The following is a 19401-nucleotide window of genomic DNA, read 5'->3' on the forward strand; positions in this document are numbered from 1 at the left end:
ATGATATTTTCCTGATAACTCACCTGCGCTAATCCCTCAAATGCATTCAAGGAGTGCCTCATATGCCGTGCTGAATCAATATTCAGCACTGTGAAGTGCGAGCAGAATTGATGTAGTCATTCCGTGTCTGAGTAAGCCTCACGGAAGCGATTCATACTATCTTGTAAAATAATCTGACATTATTTTGAAAACATCATTCAATGCAGTATATCATAATTTTGATGAGGAGTACTGGTCACTAGCCAAAGTCAATAAAGATGGAAAGACGTTTCAGAGCACTACGGCTCCCTTGTTCAAGCCTTCGACTACATATCATAATTTTATCTGTGACAAGGCAAAGCTCTCTATAAAGGGCACCTTTTCTGTGACTCGCTCCTCAGGTGGCATTAGATCTTGGAATTGTGGTAGAGTTGCGTGCAGTCGCAACAGTCGAACGAACGCCTTAATCGCTCTAAGATTAGCATACCCTTCATCCCTAGACAGAAGATAGTATAATGCCATTAAAGCTACCACGCTAGAGCTCTGGGGCACTCGGAAGAGAGACTGCCATGTGTGCTACGAAAATCAACGTTTCTATTTTGCTCCACGTCAGAAGCATGCGTATTTACTATAAATAAAATTAACGTCTGCGATACAAACATTTTTCACGGAAACCCACACTGACTCAGAAATACAATTAAAGTGGCTATAATAGGCATAATCCACACGCCAACAGATGCAAGTAGAACACACAGAAAATGCCATCGAATAAAAAAATGAGCCTGTGAAACGATGCACCATGAGCACCGAATTAAGCAAGATTATCAGGTTCATGATGATATCGCAGGAAATTTTAAGTATGCACTCTAGCTTAGGTACCACGAAATGCACAGTACTTCGCCGAGGTCAGTGTGCTTTGTCGAAACAGTCCTTAGGGGAAATGTTGTGGATTCACTTTTTTTCTTCGGCTGATGTCAATATTTTCCTCGACCAGTCGCGAAAAGCACGACGCCATTTTCACTCTGGCTTGTGCACTGAAATGCTCCGCAACCGGGCATAACATGGCACTATAAGTAAAGTTAGAATTGTCGCCGTGTAACCCAACGCACCTGGACCAGCAGCAGAGGCAGACGGTCTGCGCATGGCGCCGACGAAAAACGAAAACACAAGAAAGCGATCTTTCGCGCGAATTTCCCAACCGGTGGTCAGAGGCGCCAATCATTGTTCAGCAAATCAGAAAAGCGCCAAGCAGAGAGTCGGGAGAGGAGGATGTGCGATAGTCTGCGCCGCAGCGGAAAAGTTCAGAGAAATGCGCACTTTCAAAATCAAGGGGCTTTACGGCACTCACCACTCTGGCGCCTTCTATGAGCAAGCGGTGGTACTTTCGTTCGCTCAGCACAACTTGTTGGAAGGGAGCGCGCTCCCCTTCTTCGTGTCCCCTTCCCTCACGCTCGGTTGCTCCAATGGCGTTGCGGACCAACCCTTGAGTGGGTGCTTAAAAGCTGCCTGCAGATAGGCAGTGGTTCTCTGCTTTTAAGTAAAAAACTTCATGGCAGTGACCGTTTTTAGGAATGCCATCATTTTGTAACGCATTCCCACTGCTGGGAATACCAAAGCAGAACTGAGCTAAAACAGTATGGCCTTCTTCACAGGAGCGACGTTGTAGTGGTGGGGCCTTCCACACGCAGCGGTGTCCTTGTTAGGAGGCTACACCACACTACAAGCAGCACGTAATGAGCACACACTATTGACGCACAGGACCGCGCAGACAGATGCGAAGGGAACGCACATTTGCGCGGTAATGGTGAGGTGCCTTCTGAAAGGAAGGAAGAAAATACCAGCGACGTGCCAATTAGCGTCCGGCAGCCGATGTCGTCACGGGCTGGTAGCGAAGCTCAGAAAACTAAACTATGCCTCGACAGGGCAACTTCGATCGACACAGGCCCCCTTCGGGCCGCGACGGAGCCAACCTGTTGGAGGGGCCGGATTTTCTGTTCACACAATGGCTCAAACCTGACTCATTCAACCTCGATCGCTGCTCATTCGCGCACCAGGCACGTCAGAGCAAGACAAAAAGTTTGAATTAACTGAATTTAAAAGAAGTGGGGATACCAATGAATCGGCTTTAAAATTCATTGAAAATTTAATCAGGCAAGCAAAATTTTCAAATTTTTTTTAATTAACTAAAAGTACAAATTAACCAAGTTTGATTTATCGCGAGTCTATTTTATTTAACTTTGGTCATTTAGAACAGACGAAAATTGTGAATTGCTTCAGCTAGTTGTGTCATAGTCGAGAAGCCATGCTGAGCTGATGAAAGAATAATAGAATCAGTATCAACAAATAGGGTGATGTGTTTATGAAAGAAGTGCTCCAGCAATTTAGAGCAAGTACAGGTTAGAGCTATTGGCCAATGATTTGAAAGAAGTTTCCAGTTTTAAAGGTGCACTAGAGAGGAATCTGAACTCGTCTTTTTACCGCAGGAAATCGATCCTCACGTTCTGAGCATTCTTCTAAACTTGAAATTATTGTCCTGTGCGGCCGGTTTTTCTAATTTAAACCTGATTAAACATCCCATCTCCCACCTCCTTTTTGAACTCAGCGCTGGGGCTAGCAGGATTCAGCCAACACGTGGAGTGCCCTTTCAGCCAGTCCCATGGCGGCTTCGCTTTCGCTTTAATTTGTTTTTTAGGTTTCTGTGAATAAATAGTTTGTCGCAGACAACATAGCCGCAAATTAGGCCCACGGAAATAAAATGCGCATGGACTCTGATTTATGTACTACTTCGCCTATGGCAGAGCAGCAAGCCGCTGCAGGACCGGCTGAACGGCACTCCACGCGTTGCCTGACTCCTCCTACCTTCAGCATTGTGTTAAAGAAAAAAAAGGTGGGAGCCGGGACGTTTGATCCAATTTAAATTAGAAAAACCGGCTGCACAGGACAATCATTCAGTTTCTAAGAATGCTTGGAATGTGTAGATCGTGTTCCCATGGTAAACAGACGAGTTCATATTAATCTTTAGAGCACCTTTAAATAATGGCTTTATTTTGGACAGTATTCAGTCATCCGGCAACATACTAGATGGCAGGGATGCATTGAAGATGACCATCAGAATTTTAGAAGACCGTTCTCAACACCTTTTTACAAATGCATTGGGCATTTCATCTGGTCCAGGCGATTTATTCTTATCTAAATTCAATAACTGATGCATAGTTTGGTTATTTCCAAATCATCAGTGGCAGAGAGGCTTCAAAATTTAGCATAATGAGGTGTGCATGAGTTACCGCATGTGAAGACCGATTTTAAATGCTCGCTGATTCTGTCTGGGATTTCTATTTCGTCAGACGTTAAGTGATTGTTTATCATAAGGGTGCTGGTACGAGACATTTTTGGTGATATGTCCTAAACTTAGCAGATGATTTCATTGTCAGCCTACTTAAGTGATCATTGTAAAATTCTTTCCATTCATAATGAGTTTTGTTCATTTTCTTCGTGTAAAAAAGCTTGATTTCATCGCATAAGCTTTGAGTATTGTTAGTGCTTCTCGTTTTGTTTTTAAGATGGTCAACTTTTCTTCTCATATGAATAACATCTCTCGTGATCCATGGATTAGACACATTAGTTTTCCTTAGTTTAAAGGGAACAAAGAGGTAAATGTGAGCATGCACAGTGTTCTTGAACTTAACATTTTAAGAGTCGTTACTAGCATTGTTTCTGATAGTTCCGATTCACCTGTAATGCTAATCTCATTTGGAGAAGAAAAAACATGAGTGCGAGCTACATTAGCTGACTTTGCTTAAGTAATGAAACTGAATTCAATTAAGACATCTTTATGATGGGAAATACCATCCACGACATCACACTGAATTTCACCTGGGATGTTGCTATGTACAAAGACAAGATATAAAACAGCTTACTGGCACCTTGAATATGTGTGTAATTTTTAACCAACTGATTTAAACTGAAGCAAACTGCAATGTCAGTAAGCTCTTCATTATTACCAACGTCACTATTACAAGCAGAAAACATAAACCAGTCAACACTTGGAAGGTCAAAATTACTACACGAAACAAGCTTGGTATTGTTGTTCGTACTGTTGATAATGTAGGTTTTCAAATGCTCTAGCACTTGTAAATCAGCATATGATGGTCTGTAAACAATACCGACCATTACTGACTGTTGATCACTCAATGTTTTGCAAAATAAACCTTCAATTGAAGGCTAGTTGGGTCATTCATACGCATGACTTTCTTAAACGATTGTGATTTTTCTTAAACAGCAGCGCAATAACACTGCCCCTATTGCTGCGATCTCTACGATGTACTTCGAAATTAGGACAAACAAATTCATTATCATATACCCCATAATACAACCTAGTGCTGTCACGTCAGGGTTGTGAATGAAAATCAAGTACTTCAGATCTGTAGCTTTGTTTACAATGCTTATGCAGTTAACATTAAAAAGCTTCAGTGTGAAGGCAGCATAATCAGTGGTCATTAAGGGTGAGGCAACGATTCCAAGAGAAGGCAAGCACAGTAGGGTGTGTCAGAAGGTCAGGTGTGTGGATGAGATTAGGAAGTCTGCGGGGTGTGGTCGCCGAAGCTGGCACAGGACAGGGTTAATTGGAGGGCAGTGCTAATGTCCCTTGTCCTATAGTGAATGTAACCATTTTGGCAATTACTGAGGGTACAATGTGTGCTTTCAGGGCTTGCCAGTTATCAGGGAATTTCATTGTGCATTCAAGTCAGTGGCTGGTCTCTCAAGCAAGAGGATAGAACAGGACCAGATGTGAATAAGACAGTTTGAAGACACTTCCCACAGCTGCAAGGGCCTGTTGGTAGCCTGCATCAAACTATGCCAATTTGTCTTGAACCACATCTTTGCTTGTTGAGCAGATAAGGGTAGAGAAATGGGCTTCCTACAAATGGAAGCCCATTTTCTTATTTTTGTCAACTTACATGGAATATGGGTGGAAACGAAAAAAAATTTGAGGGGAAGGTTTTTTTGTAATGGTGGCGACATGCAGAGGTCTTGGTTACGGATCTCACTGGCAGCATGGGGGGGACTTTTCTTCATCATTGTAGCGAATTATGTTCGGTCTAAAATTACTACGTTGCTCATCTAGCAGTACAATTTAAAGGTATACTAAATAAAAATCTGAAAATATTGAGAAAGCGTCACATTTTCATTCGTAAGATGCAATTACTCAAATGCACAGTCATCATTCCACTTATTTTTTGAGTTAATGGTTGTATTTTTGATGTCTGGTGAGTGGCCGCCAGGCTGCACTCAGTGGCGCTGGTGGACATGACATCAAGCCTACCCTCAGCATATTGTCATAGGCAAGCTGGCTGGCAGTGCACAGTAAAGGATTCGCTGTCTCATCTCGTGCTTATGAGCATTTATGCTGAACCTCGCATGAAAACGCTGTGACACCAAAAAATCTAATACTGCTTTAGGTCCGGCATCGTATGTAGAGGCCAGATATAAATGCAGTTTAAGTGGTTCAGGCAAAGGATCTCAAGCTTGCTGCTGCCCAGAAGGAGACAGCACTCATCCTTCTGGAAGGCGTGAGATGGCGCTACCGGTATCGTTTCTGCGAAGTCATGCTTTTTTGGTGCGCCATCATGCAGACTGTGTGTACCTTTAGTGTGAAAGCACTATCGGCCTCATAACCGGGAAAATGTCAGTGTGTGGTGAAGCCTCTGCAGTTAGTCACTGGTGCATGAAATGGGGGAAAATAAACGAGACTTTGAATGAGGGTGGCCTTGGCCAACCTGGTGAAGTAAAATAAATACTGCTACAACTGGCTTTCGAACCTGCAGCAGTGCAGACAGCTCAGCTTTGCTGGCCACTGCACAAGAGCACTATGCTACTGCCACAGCCGATTATACCTCTGGTTAAACGTGCTGTGCATTGCACGTCGTCGTCTTCATCACCTTCCATCTGTGTGCAAGTCACGAATGGAAAGGAAATGCACTTTGAATAGCGCTTTCAAGCATTTGGCATGGGTGTCCACCTCCAAAAACCTGCTTTCGCACAATATTTCTTGACTAGCAATGCAAAACCATTAGAAATTTTTTTATTCTGGCCAAATCCGGCAAATAGTCGCCCAGAGTATACAACCACGAAATGCAGGCAGAGAATCTTGAAGCATGGACGAAAGGAAGCTGAACGAAATGCACTGCACAATGAAGGAAAAGCGCTTCAGACACATTATCTTTCTTGCTGTCCATGCTACAGGGGCCAGATAGGTGCAATGGTTTGGGAAACATTCATTACAATAATTACTTTCCACTTTTTTTCTTTTTCAGACTAATGTTGTTTTGCTCAGTCTCAGTGCTGCAGCTATAATTTGGGCCAGAAATCTGTTGCAAATATTTCCTTCAGTATCCCTTTGAAAGGGGCTCTGAAAGGGCTCTGAGTAAAGGTGCAGTATTCCTGAAGACTCTGCTTCACGAATTTTTTTAGGCTAAAGCCCCAACTCAATGCACAAATCCTAGGCCTACCCCGCCTGCAGAGTGCCTACACACCCAGGGCCGCAACAGGCGTGGAAAAAAGGCATCCACCTCCATGCTCCCTGTGCTGGCGCCCCCTCTAGAGCCCCCTCTAGAAGGAATTTCAAGCGTGAAGCAAGGTGATTTGGGGGGTGCTGAAAGGACAACTTAAACCGCGAAGAAAAGCCATGAAGAAAAGAGTCCCCCAGAGCCCAGCCATCCTCCTATTGTTGTAATGTTGAAAACCCCCCACCCTCCCCCCCTGCTTGCCCTGCGCACAGGGCACAGATATCACAGGATCCAGCGTACACCTGTGCGCATAGGCGCTCCGCCAGTACGCCTAGGATGTGTCCATGAGTTGGGGCTTAAGTTAGCTGTAGTCAAAATTTGAATTTCTGTGTCTTCGTCCTTTCCCTCTTCTCTCGTCGCTTTTTTGCACGCTCAGAGGTCAACGCTTCCGCTTCCGACGTAACGCAGGAATTCCCTGGGGAGGTGGAGCTTCCTCACCTGTCAGAACAGCTGACTGGCCACGGCCATGGTAGCTGCATAACGACTGAAAGAATCTAACCAAAAGCCATCTCTCAACAGAGTTACGCAGTAGCCTGTGACGGAGAAGGGCGCGAACATGAAAAAATTCATTTGCACTTAAGTCTGCTTATGAGCGGAAATGCGAAAGCCTTTCCCTGTCCTCTCTTTCTCCCTTCATTTTTCATTTTTAAAGTTTTAAAGCGGATGCTTTACTACTCCTTCACTACTCCCCTCCATAGCTTCTTTGCCATATGCATGAGTTCGATATTGAACCGAGGAGAAACCACGTAACAGTTATGACGTCACTCGGCCACCGCTGCCCCTTAAACCGAGCGCTTGCCTGCCTCTGTTTCTATAGGCCGTCGGCATTCATTGTGTTCATTGGCGTCGTTGTTGACAGCGTTCTAGACTCCGATGATTTTGAGGAAACGAAGGGCGCATGACTGGCTCCCTGGGGTCGCGCTTTGAGGTACGTGGCGGTGGTGAGAGATGTGGGCTGCATGTATATTTGCGCCGACAACGTTGTGGCAGACACGCGGCACTGCAGCAATAGGCCGCAGCGTTCATTGGGTGGCCAACCTCTCGCGGTCAACCGTTAACTGCCACCTGTCAGGGTGGCAGAGTGGGCATGCTACCTATCCAGTGTGTGGAACGCACTCAACATTACTGATGCCAAGCCTCATCTGCTCGCCGATACACCACAGCTTCTGCTCTCTAACCAGGTTCAGCAGTAGTAAAACTGCAGCATTTTTTTGTTTATTTTTATATTTCTCTTTCATCTTTATTTCACTTGTTTTTATTTTTATTTCTAACTTTTGAATTTCCTTTTTGTATTTAATTTCATTTTTTGGTTTTTATATCATTACCTTTATATTTATTATTATTTATATATTTTTCTTTTAACTTTTTTACATTTCGTTTGATTGACAGGCGTAGCGGACACTTCTTGTACACGTTTTCTGCGGACAGGTCTTCCGCACACTCATGGGCCAAGAAAGGCTTTCTCCCTAAATGTCGCCAGAAAGGACTCACCAATTTTCGCAAAAGATTGTTCCCTGCTGCTTGTAGGAGCCTATTATTTGGCATAGGTGTATGACAAACTACTGTTGCGATTGAGCGAGTTGATGTACTCCCTTCAGAGGGTGTTTCAGAGGCCCTTTAAGAAACAAAAATTCCCCTAAGGTTTGTTTAGTTTCAGTGACTGTTAGCTCATTCATGCAGGTTTTACCTGTGGCAAGGGTTGTGGGAGACAGCATTTCCATCTTTCCGTCTGTGGGATAATGCAAGCTATTTCTTCTCTTTGCAGTATGGAAAATCTGGCCACAAGAATGCCTTCCCTGCTTCATGGTTGCAAATAATAAACAAGTGCACTTTTACCTATGCTTTAACAACTTTCCTCTTGTTTTCTTGATAGTCAGTATGCTGATCCCAGCTGCAGCACATCACAACAGTTATTATGGTTGCACTTTTCGACACGGTCTTAAAAATCTTAATAATATAAATGACTTGCAGAGCCCACTAGCTAGCTTTCCTGTGAAGCTGAAATTCCTTCACAAATGCGCCTGGCATACTAATACTGGCAGTGTGGCGAGGGCTCATTGCTACAGCTAGGGGGTATCTGTTGCTGAAGCCGTCATCGCCACTTAGGTGGACACGGCTGTGGCGACGAGCAGCTCATTAAATCCTTCCTCTCTCATCTCTTTCAGCACTCCTCTGCACATGGCTTGAGCTACGCCATTTCACTTTTCATTCTTCCTTAAGGCGCAACATTTAGCGCGCGGTGGGCAGGTGTGTGATAACATGCCCTTTCGGGGCTGCGATCTACGGGCTGCCTTGCTTCATGAGCTATCTCTTGTTGAAGCAGTGTTTGATTCGGAGAACTTGGCTGTTAGGACGCGTGTCATCTCAACTCTCATTTGCACCTGGCAGTGTTTGTAGCTGACCTGGAGCCAGTCGACAAGTCTGGAGCCAGATCCCATTGCGGTTCCATCTGGGAACCAGTTTCTTTCGCCTCCTTTCATTGGACTCAATGGAGCCCTGGACTAGGGGCCCAACCCTGCTTTGAAGCTCAAGAGTCTACAGCGATGCAGACGATGACCGAATGCTAAACACTTTAATGGACCAAATAAAGTTTTTCTCTCTCTCCGGAGGCGACTCCGCATTTTTCGTCTACGTCACGGGGCGTGGCCACGGCGCCGAAAGGAACCGTTTCGCCTGCCGGCACAAGAACCGCAGCCAGTAGGTCTGTTTCGCAGGAGCCGCTGTTGCACGCTTGTAAACAAACATGGCGGCGCCCATGACCCCGTATCTTTTCGCGGCTCTTTGCGGCCGCACTGGGCAGAGAAGACCTAGAAACAGGGAAGATGCCTTCGATCTGCCGGAGTAATATTTCCGCCGCCATTTCAGGATGAATAAGGCGCTGGTGCGTAGGCTGTGTGCTGATCTTGAGGGCGAAATCAGGGCAAAGGGGCCGACTGGAGTGCCGACAGAAGCTAAAGTTCTTTGTGCGCTTCGGTGTTTTGCAACTGTTAGCTTTCAGACCTCTGTCGGCAGTGAGGTGACCATCCAACTCTCACAATCCTCAATGAGCCGCTGCATCAGCGCAGTAGCGCTGGCTGTAACTCGCGTAGGCAAGCGAAAAGGGTGGGTAACCTTTCCGTCCTCGCCAGCGGAAAAGCAGCAGGCAGTGTGAGAATTTTTGCACCGCGGCCGAATTCCTGGTGTTGTTGGCTGCATCGATGGAATCCTCATTGCCATCAGTCAGCCCTGGTGAAACGCAGGCATTCATGGCCAAAAAGGTCCCTAAATTAACACGATGTTGGTAAGTACTACAAGTCTGTCCACTCGTTAAAACAAAATCATAATTCGTGAATTTCAGCCGCTTGCGTGGATTTCGTGCATTTGTATGCTTAAATTTGAATGCACTCAAAATCGGAGTGAGGAAACGCCATTTACATTGTCGGGTAACATGCTAACGATACTTATGAGAAACAAATTCTGCCAAGGTTTCCGCATTATTTTCTTAATATATTGCATTCTGCGTCGCAATACGGTTAGTGTGGCCCTATATGAAAACAGTTAAAATTGATAGATATATATATATATATATATATATATATAACAGCGATACTCGGCAAGGCAACACATAAATGGCATCATTTATTATTAGAACAATTTCTGGCGTCAGAACATACGACCCTTTCACGAGTCACAGGGGTTCCTCCATGAACTCTACAAGCAGAGTACGCTGTCGCGGCGAAACATGGGGCCCAAGAGGCCGACGAGTCGGTGCTTCTTCTATTGCGAGTCTTGTCAGAAACGGAACCAAACATAGACGAAACTTCAACGCGTGCCAAAACACGTTTTCCCAGACAGCACCGCGCGCGCGCGTATGCGACACCATCTACCTACAGAAAAGAGAAACATAATAATAATTGGTTTTTGTGTGGAAAGGAAATGGCGCAGTAGCTGTCTCATATCGGCAGACACCTGAACCGCGCCGTAAGGGAAGGGATAAAGGAGGGAGTGAAAGACGAAAGGAAGAATGGGGTAGCGTAGTGGAGGCATCCGGAATAATTTCGGCCACCTGGGGATCTTTAACGTGCACTGACATCGCACAGCACACGGGCACCTTAGCGTTTTTGCTACAACGAGCAGCAACATGCGTTGAAAGATACGTGAAGGAAAGAGGACTAGCCTGCTCTACAGAAAAGTCCGAACTATTGAGGGTAGGAAGACATCCCACCGACGCGCCGCTCGAAGTGAAACTAGAGGACAAAACATCCCAAAGAAAAACATGATAAGGGTCCTACGAATGTGGCTGCAAGCAAGCAGAAAATGCAGCCACACACACACTGCCTGCTCGGCAAATCAGCCGAACAGGTAGGCAGAATGATAACCAGAGTCTCCAACCGATGACATGGAATGAAAGAAGGCACACTAAAACTAGTACGAAGCCTCATAGTCAGTAGGGTCATCTACTCGCTGTCATACCACCCCATGATCAAAAGCGAAACTGAACAGGCAGAGACAATCCTAAGGAAGGCATACAAGACAGCACTCCACCTACCAAGAAACACATCCAATGAGAAGCTGCTACAGCTAGGAATCAGCAACACCTTTGTGAAGCTGGCAGAAGCACAGCTTCAACGACTCAGAAACACGGCCTAAGGCGCATCTCGATCGATCTGCCGATATACCCGACGAGATCCGTAAAACCCTGCAGGTCAATCCCATTCCGAAAAACATGGACCCAAATCTCCACGCGGCCAGGAGACAGGCGCGGGCAGATTATGTGGAGAGGTACTTAGCCAAATTAGAAAACACAGTCTTCACGGATGCAACCATGTATCCATGGAATAGACGCGAAAGGTACTACAAGACAGCTTCGGTGGTAGTTGACAACGCAGGCAATCTAATCACCTGCGCAACTACACGTAGCGTCATGATAGCGGAAGCGGAGGAGGTCGCTGTTGCGCTGGCAGCGGCTGAGGGCTATCGAAAAGACGAATCATTGGTCATCCTAACGGACTCAAAAGAGACATGCAGAAACTATACGAAAGGTAGAATCTGCAGGGCTGCCTTAGCTATCCTCTGCGAAGCAGTACACCTCAGAAAAACAGCAACCCACAAATTAATCTGGATTCCGGCACACACAGGGATAGAAGGAAACGAAAGGGCAGACAGCTTGGCTCGAGATATCGAGATATCACGTACCGAGCCGAGCGGCCATACGCCCTGGGACAGCACTTCACCGTGGAGATCGGATTTTCAGAATACCTAAACTATCAAAGAGGCAGGAGAATTAGATACTCCCCGCCACATAAGGGCCTAACACAACAAGAAGCAGCTAGTTGGCGGAGGCTGCAAACGGGAACATTCTTTAACCTACATATACTTAGCAAGATGTATCCTACACAGTATAGGAACACACTTAATGGACTAAATAAAGTTTTTTTCTCTCTCTCTCCTTCATAAAAACGCAGCCGCCGCGGTCGGGTTCGAACCCGGGTACTACGGATCAGTAGCCGAACGCAATACCCACTGAGGAACCGCGGCGGGTCCAAAAGAAACGTCAAAATAGTTTTTTTACTGCACTCTCTTGCACGTACTGCGACTTCTTATTAAATAATATGTACTACCATTTATTTGTAATATTTGATTTCTTTTTAAAACAACCTATTTTTTAGTGTACGGCCCCTGAAAAAGCCAGGCAGTCGTGGGCCGATTGGCCATTGGCTTTCCCTTCTTTCTCCTCCCGTACTTCGCTGTTATCCATTTTGACGTCACTCCGAAAAGGAATGGTTCGGAGATGGAACCGAAGTGGAATCTGGCCCCTGCATACTTTCCTTTTCATTGTTCAATCGCAACGTGTAGCACGCGGTGAGCAGCTGTGACAAAATGGCCTTTCGGGGCTGGGATCTACGGGCTGCCTTGCTACATGAGGTATCTGCTGAAGCATTTATTGATTCGGACAACGTGGTTGGGCCGCTATTACGGATCGCTCTAAAAAACTGTCAATTTTGAAATCGTGACGTCAAAATGACGACACCGTGAGATGCCGACCGCGGAATTGGCCAATGCGGAGCAAGGTTGCGGTGGCTAGTAGCAGGGCTCCGCCCCGAAATCACTCTTCGCACTACAAGGCAATGTTACTAGACCATGTTAGTTTTCAAACTCCGTTGTGGTGCCGGAACTGCCACCGCACGTGCGAGTCGGTGGCGCTGCAGTCGTATCAGGCTCCAGGAATCCAGGCAAAAGAACTCGCCGTTGCCGCCGTCCAAGCAGTCCGAGCTTCCGACGTCATGGCCGCGGCGTCACATTGTGAAAGTGTCGTGTCTGTTCGGTGCAAGTGTGATGATTTGTAAGCTGTGCTGTTAAGAGGAACCATGCCGACGTGCTGCGTGCCCGGCTGCACGAGTGGCTATCGAAAAGACAAGAGCAGTTCAGGCCGGCATTACTTTTCACCTCCGAGCGACGAAGGAATTCTGGCTGCGTGGAATAGAGCCATTCCACGTGCGGACAAGGACCTCTCAGCAAAGTCGAGAGTGTGCGACCTTCATTTCCACGAGCAAGATGTGCTGAAAACGTTCACACACGTAATTAAGGGCAAAACCGTGGAAATTCCGCGAGGGAAGTGGAGCCTCACGAAAAATGCGGTACCGAGAATTTTTCCCAATCTCCCGTCATATTTATCTAAGCCGCCAGAAAAAAGGCGCAGAGAAAGGCGGGAAAAACTTGCGCCTAAAGTGCATGAAGAGCTCTACGTCGAATGCACTGAAGGACAAGAATCTCCAGGTGGATATGAGCATTTTTTCCCAGAATCTTCGGGCGTTGACCCACCTGCTATTGATGAACTGAAACATGTGCAGTTGCCTCCCCGCTGGCGCGTGATAGTTCTCCACAGCGGTGACAACGAGCAGGTTGCATTTTTCTCTGAAGCTTTCTGACAAAACTTTGACAATTGAAAAATGTGTAGTCGTAGGCTGTGACAGGCTGGCGACAGCAAGCGCTTACGGTCGTAGAGCGACTGCTTTCCTGAATGTGCCCGTCCCCACGCCGGATGTCCTGTCCGATTTCTTGAAAAAAGTTGACAAGCGTCATGCTTGCCAAGAAAGTCAAGGCCATTCTCTCCACTGGAATTCAGAAAAGTGCAAAGTGCTTTCACCACAAGAGATTTGTACCTCCTGCAGGGTTCACAAAAAGAAACTGCTCAGAGAAGGAATGCGGAAAAAAAATGTAGCTGCCCGAAGGAATAACAAAGTAAAGAATCTGCAGAAAAAGCTTATGAGAGCTGCAGCCAGGAAAACTGCATTCATGGAAAACATCAAGGCTTTGAAAACGCAGCTCACAGATGAAAGGACCAACAAGATTGCCACAGCAGTGAGTTCTCTTCCTCCTCTTCAGCAACTGGCATTTCAAATTTCACTGAAGCAGCTACATGCCAAAAGTCCAAAAGGAGTCAGATACTCCAGAACATGGTCACTGAACTGCCTTCTCCTCCGGATAGCAAGTCCAAAAGCATACAACATGATAAGAAATATGAAACTGCTTCCCTTGCCTACTTCCAGCCGACTAAGTCAGATTATTTCAGGAGTGCCATGTGACTACGGCTACAATGAAGTTGCCTTGAAAACAATTCAAGCCTTCTTAAAAGACAAATCAACTGTTGAGAGGCTTGGTACACTTATCCTGGATGAAATCAAGCTGAGACAGTCAGTTGATTTCAATAAGTCAACGTATAAATTTGACGGCTTCGTTGATTTTGGAACTACAGAAGAAGGAAGCGCTGTGGCAGCTGACCATGCACTGGTGATCATGTTCGTGCCACTATTTCATAAATGGGTGCAGCCAATTGCATGTTTTGCAACTAGAGGGGCTGCTCCTGGCTTCGTTCTGGCAAAGTTAGTTTTAGAATCTGTACTACAGCTGGAGCGTCATAGTGCTTCAATTATTGCAGTAGTTAGTGACGGATCTGGCAACAACAGGTCAATGTGGACGCATGTGGGAGTGTCCGGAAAAATAGACAGAGTGGTCAACAAAATTCCACACCCTTCCCTCGAAGATGGACGTTTTTTGCACTTCTTCTATGATGTGCCGCACATTGTGAAGTGTGTGAGAAATAACCTACTGAGTCACACATTTGCAAAGGTATGAAATACTTTCTTCTCATTCACTTCTTTATTTTACTGTATATGCATTAGTACCATTGCCCCCTGGAGGTTTCAATGCTTTATTAATTTTTCTCAGGCTGGCTCAGATCTGATAAACTTCGGCCATTATCGGCTGCTTCACAACACGGAAAAGGACCAGGAGCTGAAAATTGTGCCCAAACTTACAGCATCTCATGTAAATCCGGGAAAGCTCGAAAAAATGAATGTGCGGCTTGCAACTCAGGTACGGTACCGCTGCCTTTTTATGCTAGTCGTGAAGGGTCGTGAAGTATTTTTCTGTATGCAAAAAGTTTTATTTACTAAGCTTTTGATGCATCCAAAAAGATCCTTCTTTATGTTTTACTTTCAGTTGTTCAGCAGGAGCGTGGCCATTGGCCTGAAGTTCTATCGAGAACAACAACACCCAGAGTTTCATGACACCCTGGGCACTGAGAGTTTTACTCTCTGCATGAACAACTTGTTTGATACGCTTAATGCAAGGTGCCCAGCTGAAGGTATCCGAAAAGGTTCTGCCAAAATCATGGTGAGACAAATTTAATTTCTTGTTTACATTTTACAGAAGACCAAATTATTCTGACAAGCATACTTTGATTTATTGCAGGTGATTAAAGACTTCCTTGAGATGCTTGATTCTACTGAGAGGAGCAGCATAGTGCAAAATACTAAAATGTTTGCCTCACAAATGACTATGGAGTCGCTCAGAGTGACACTGTTGTCAGTCTTAAACATAATTGCTCTCCTCCATAACCAAGGTGTTCCATATGTTCTGACTGCAAAACTAAATCAGGACCCTTTGGAGGTACGTGTACTTTTTTATTTGTTGTATGGGCCTTTTTCTTTGTTGTGCATGTATTTCATACAACCATTTGGATGTCACTGATATCATGAAAAAGCTAATAATATAGAATCTCTGACATCCAAACCAATTAGATGGCCTTCTTAACCTCACAAGTTTGCATGTACACTTTCCATGTTGTCAGTGCTGTTTTTGACCTTTGGTAATTGCTTTGAACGGTGCAACATGCCTAAAAGTATTTTTGTTTTTCGATTCCTAGCGCTTCTTTGGAGTGGTGAGATGTTTCGGAGGTCATGAAGATCACCCAACAATCACTCACTTCGGGCAGATTTTTAGGCTTCTCAGCCTCTGCACACCCCTCAAGGTGGCAATAAAAGGCAACTGCACAGGTGAAGTGGACCCAGTCCTTGTGGCTGTTGATGAAAACTTGAACAGCATGAGGCTTGATGCACTTTCCAAGAAGGAAGCCCGTGAGGAAGAACTGAAGAAGATCATCAGTCAGATTGACTTGCGTGAACCAGCGATGGACGACAGGCTCCAGCACAGTTACAGCCGCCCCACTGCCAAAGAGAGTGCCCTGTATTATCTTGCAGGGTACGTTGTGAAGAAAATCCAGAAGTTCACTAATTGTGACGATTGCCTAATAGACTGTGTGTGAACGCAGCATGTGCCGCCAGCAGCTTTACTGACCGAGATGAGGTCATTCAAGCCTGGCGCTCTGCAGCACCCATCAGGTGCTTTGTCTGATATGATCAATGCCATTGAATGTGTCATTGAAAAAAAGACGAAGACCAATGAGGTTTTCGGAGATTTGTTTTGGTCTATTCTACAGGAGCTTTCAAAAACCGCTCTAGTTCGAGTAGGATGCAGCCTTCATTATGAAGAGCTGAGTGCTCGCGTTATCAAATTTTATTTAACCACCCGCATGTATTTTTATGCAAAGTTTCTACACCAGCGTCAAAGCTCCAGTGTGAATGTTAAGCAAGCTAGGAAGAGAGCCAAACTCTTGTAGCGCTAATTGGAAAGTGCTGTGAAGGCAGCCTAATAAAAAGATGAATTTTCAAAAGCTTATGCTGCTGGACCACATGTTATGCATGATTTCTTTTATGGCAAATGCGTACTCTGTGCAACCATCGGCTGTAGTCCTATATCGCCCTAGAACGCTTGAGCGCACAAAAAAAAACGGGAGGGAAGCTGCGAGCCGCTGAACCCCTCATCGTTACTTTCTCCTGGCTTTTATCATTTCTATACGTCTGATATACTATCTGCATCGCCCCATCTAGCAGAAAATACCTTGCAGCTGCATCACTAAAAACTTTGCTATAAAGATTTCTAGAAACTTCGCTGAGGGCTTCAAAATTGTTGCGCTTGTTTTATTATTGGTGGCTGACAACTTGAATCACATTAAAGGTGCTCAAAGCTCTACATAATGCGCAACCCACTGCTGTCGCGCTGCTAGACCCGAGATCGCGGGTGGGCTTCGTTGCTGGCCGCATTTCGAGAAAGCGGCATACAAAGCACGCGTGCGTGATATGCGAGCCCAGCGTACCATATTCGCGGAATTACTCAGGGAGATAAGCATTGGGTGTCGCTCCATTCTCTTTACCTGCGTAGTTAATTTTTCCGCCGAAAATGTCTAGTTTCATAGCATCTATTCTATGAAACAAAGACAGTGCAGACAGGTGCAGCTGCTGATAGCTTGCAATCTCGGTGCGGGAAATGAGAGCCGACACGGCCTGCCTTTGTGGCAGCAATCACTCTTTTGCCTCGTAACCAAGTGATGCCGCCCACATCGGGATAAGCACTTGATGTTCCGTTTGTATTTTTGTAGCTCCGTTCGGTTGATGTTCAGCTGTTGCAGTGTTTTTTTTCCTGTGCAAGATGCAGAAATTGTGATGTTTATACTCCACTTAGTTTGTTTAGAGAGAAAGGAAGCACTTGATTTGATAACTTTGCTATTGTCACCGAGGAGAGAACGAGCTTGTTCCATTAACGTTATTTGCTGATATTGTAGTATATCCAGGGCTAACCAGGAAAGAAGTAGTTTGCTTGTATGGCTTGTGTAGAGGCTAATTGCAACTGGGCAGAAAGTTGAGCAAGTTTGTTCATGTTCGCTGGTACACAGCGTTTGAATTGCATATGATCCAGGGCAGTGATCTGTAGTATGTTATTGTATTTTTCTCAGCAGGCGGAGGGATGTTGGTATAACTGGGTTTGGTGAGGGCAGTGTTTGAAGGGCTTTAAATACTTTGCATAGCTTTTAACATACACTTCCTTTCAGGTCGGAAGACCACTTGGGTTTTCTTTTTTTAAATTATGGTCCATCATATCTGAGGCACCCTGTATACAGGCCGCTCCAGTTGGAAAGAGAACAGCCAGGTGAAAATGACTAGGATACTAAATACCTAGACGAAAAGTGGCTTGAAAGCAGTTGCACTTATCACACATTATGCGATAGCATAAGGAGCTTGTCTGGCCATTCGGCATTGTCACCGTCTCCTGTCATCATGGACAAGGCTTCATAGCCCTGTGTTACGCAAACCAAGCTAGGTGTCAGTTATGGGGCAATAACCGAGTGCTCAAAATTTCCCATAATGGGGCTGCCTGTATATTCTTAGAGCTGTAGAGCATTTCCAGTTATGGTGTTGCATGATTTGAGATTGTAAACTAACCTCTACTCATACACCATCTCTTTGGTGATGTTTACACATCTTTGTCTATCAGTGAAAGTGTTCTAGTCATTCAGCAGTCATTGTAGCCACTGCACCTTACAATATTTATTATGCATTGTTGTACAGCGGTCTCCTTGCAGTAGGTACAGCCTTTAGCACAGTGTGAAACTCCTAGCCACATACCATTAAGCTAAAAGCTTAGCTTTGGTATTTACACATCTTATGTGTGCCAAAATGTTTTCTAGTCCTGAAAATGCATTATGTACACTGTACTATGCCATATTTATTGTACAGGTAGCCTCTGTATGAAAGAAAATGTGCACTCTAAACTCAATTTTTCAAAATTTTTTTCTTAACTGCACTCAGAAATGACATGGTAATTGTACATCAAGGTAAAGTATGCTTGTATGTGCACTGCCTTTTCTGCAATAGAAACACTCATGTCAAATGCTGTGCCTAAAAAAATAAATGCGCTTACTGAATGTATCATGCAATAAACAGCTTTGGTGTTGCTTTTTGATTCCAACAAGCATCACAAACATTTCATGCCTTATTCCAGGATTGCACGTTTGGTTCATGCATGTTCGTCACACTGGTAATGACCGCAGGCACTCCACCAAGCTGGAAGAAGATAGCAGAGAAGGGTCAGGTGGGCTGACATAAGCAGTGACAAAAGAGAGTTCAAAATGATGCTTTTCAGAAATTGTGCGAGCTGCTTCAACACCTTTGCCACCTTGAGGAAGAGACTGTGCAACACGCCGCTGAGGGACTGGGAGGTATACTGGCAAACACTGAAAATGAAGTGGCAGCCAGTGGGGGCACTTGTTTGTCACTGCAGGCTCCTGGCTGCACACAGGTTGGCCAAGGGCACAACCACATCACACAGTTGCTCACACACTTGCAGATGTGTGTTGTGCACCGACACAAAGCAATGACAGTGGCTGATATGGCTCTCCACGCCGCATGGCGAGTCGTCTCTGGACGCTAGATTTTTCATTGCAACTGTTGCTGCATCGTCCCTCGGTACACCTGCCTCTGGAAACACGGATCGTCCTAGAGAGGCCAAAAGTACAGCACTGCATTGCTCTTCCCAGGAGGCAGGTGAGGAGGGATCCTGTCTCTACGAGGTAGCCATCATTTAGAGGTGGCCCATTGTCATCTGGGTCAGTGGCAGTGTCGCCTGCACCCTCTGCTGATATGGGCGCATCCAAACGGAGGCTGTGAAGTGCAGCACGTGCGGTGATGGTGCGCACTGT

General features: G+C 45.5%; 1 protein-coding gene across 3 annotated transcripts in view; it reads left to right on the forward strand.

Annotated features, from left to right (window-relative positions):
* Nucleotides 1–9127, forward strand: part of Bem46 (abhydrolase domain containing 13-like protein Bem46) — a 58763-nt gene extending 49636 nt beyond the window's left edge. For 2 of the 3 annotated variants that reach the window (XM_077629559.1, XM_077629561.1), the window contains exon 8: nt 8311–8395. The gene's annotated coding sequence lies outside the window, so the exon portion shown is untranslated. Of the gene's footprint in view, nt 1–8310; nt 8396–8933 lie in introns of those variants that run through there. The other variant, XM_077629560.1, reaches the window with a different exon arrangement.
* Nucleotides 9128–19401: the final 10274 nt, after the last annotated feature.

The sequence above is a fragment of the Amblyomma americanum genome, chromosome 7 (assembly GCF_052857255.1).
Source record: "Amblyomma americanum isolate KBUSLIRL-KWMA chromosome 7, ASM5285725v1, whole genome shotgun sequence".
Taxonomy (NCBI): domain Eukaryota; kingdom Metazoa; phylum Arthropoda; class Arachnida; order Ixodida; family Ixodidae; genus Amblyomma; species Amblyomma americanum.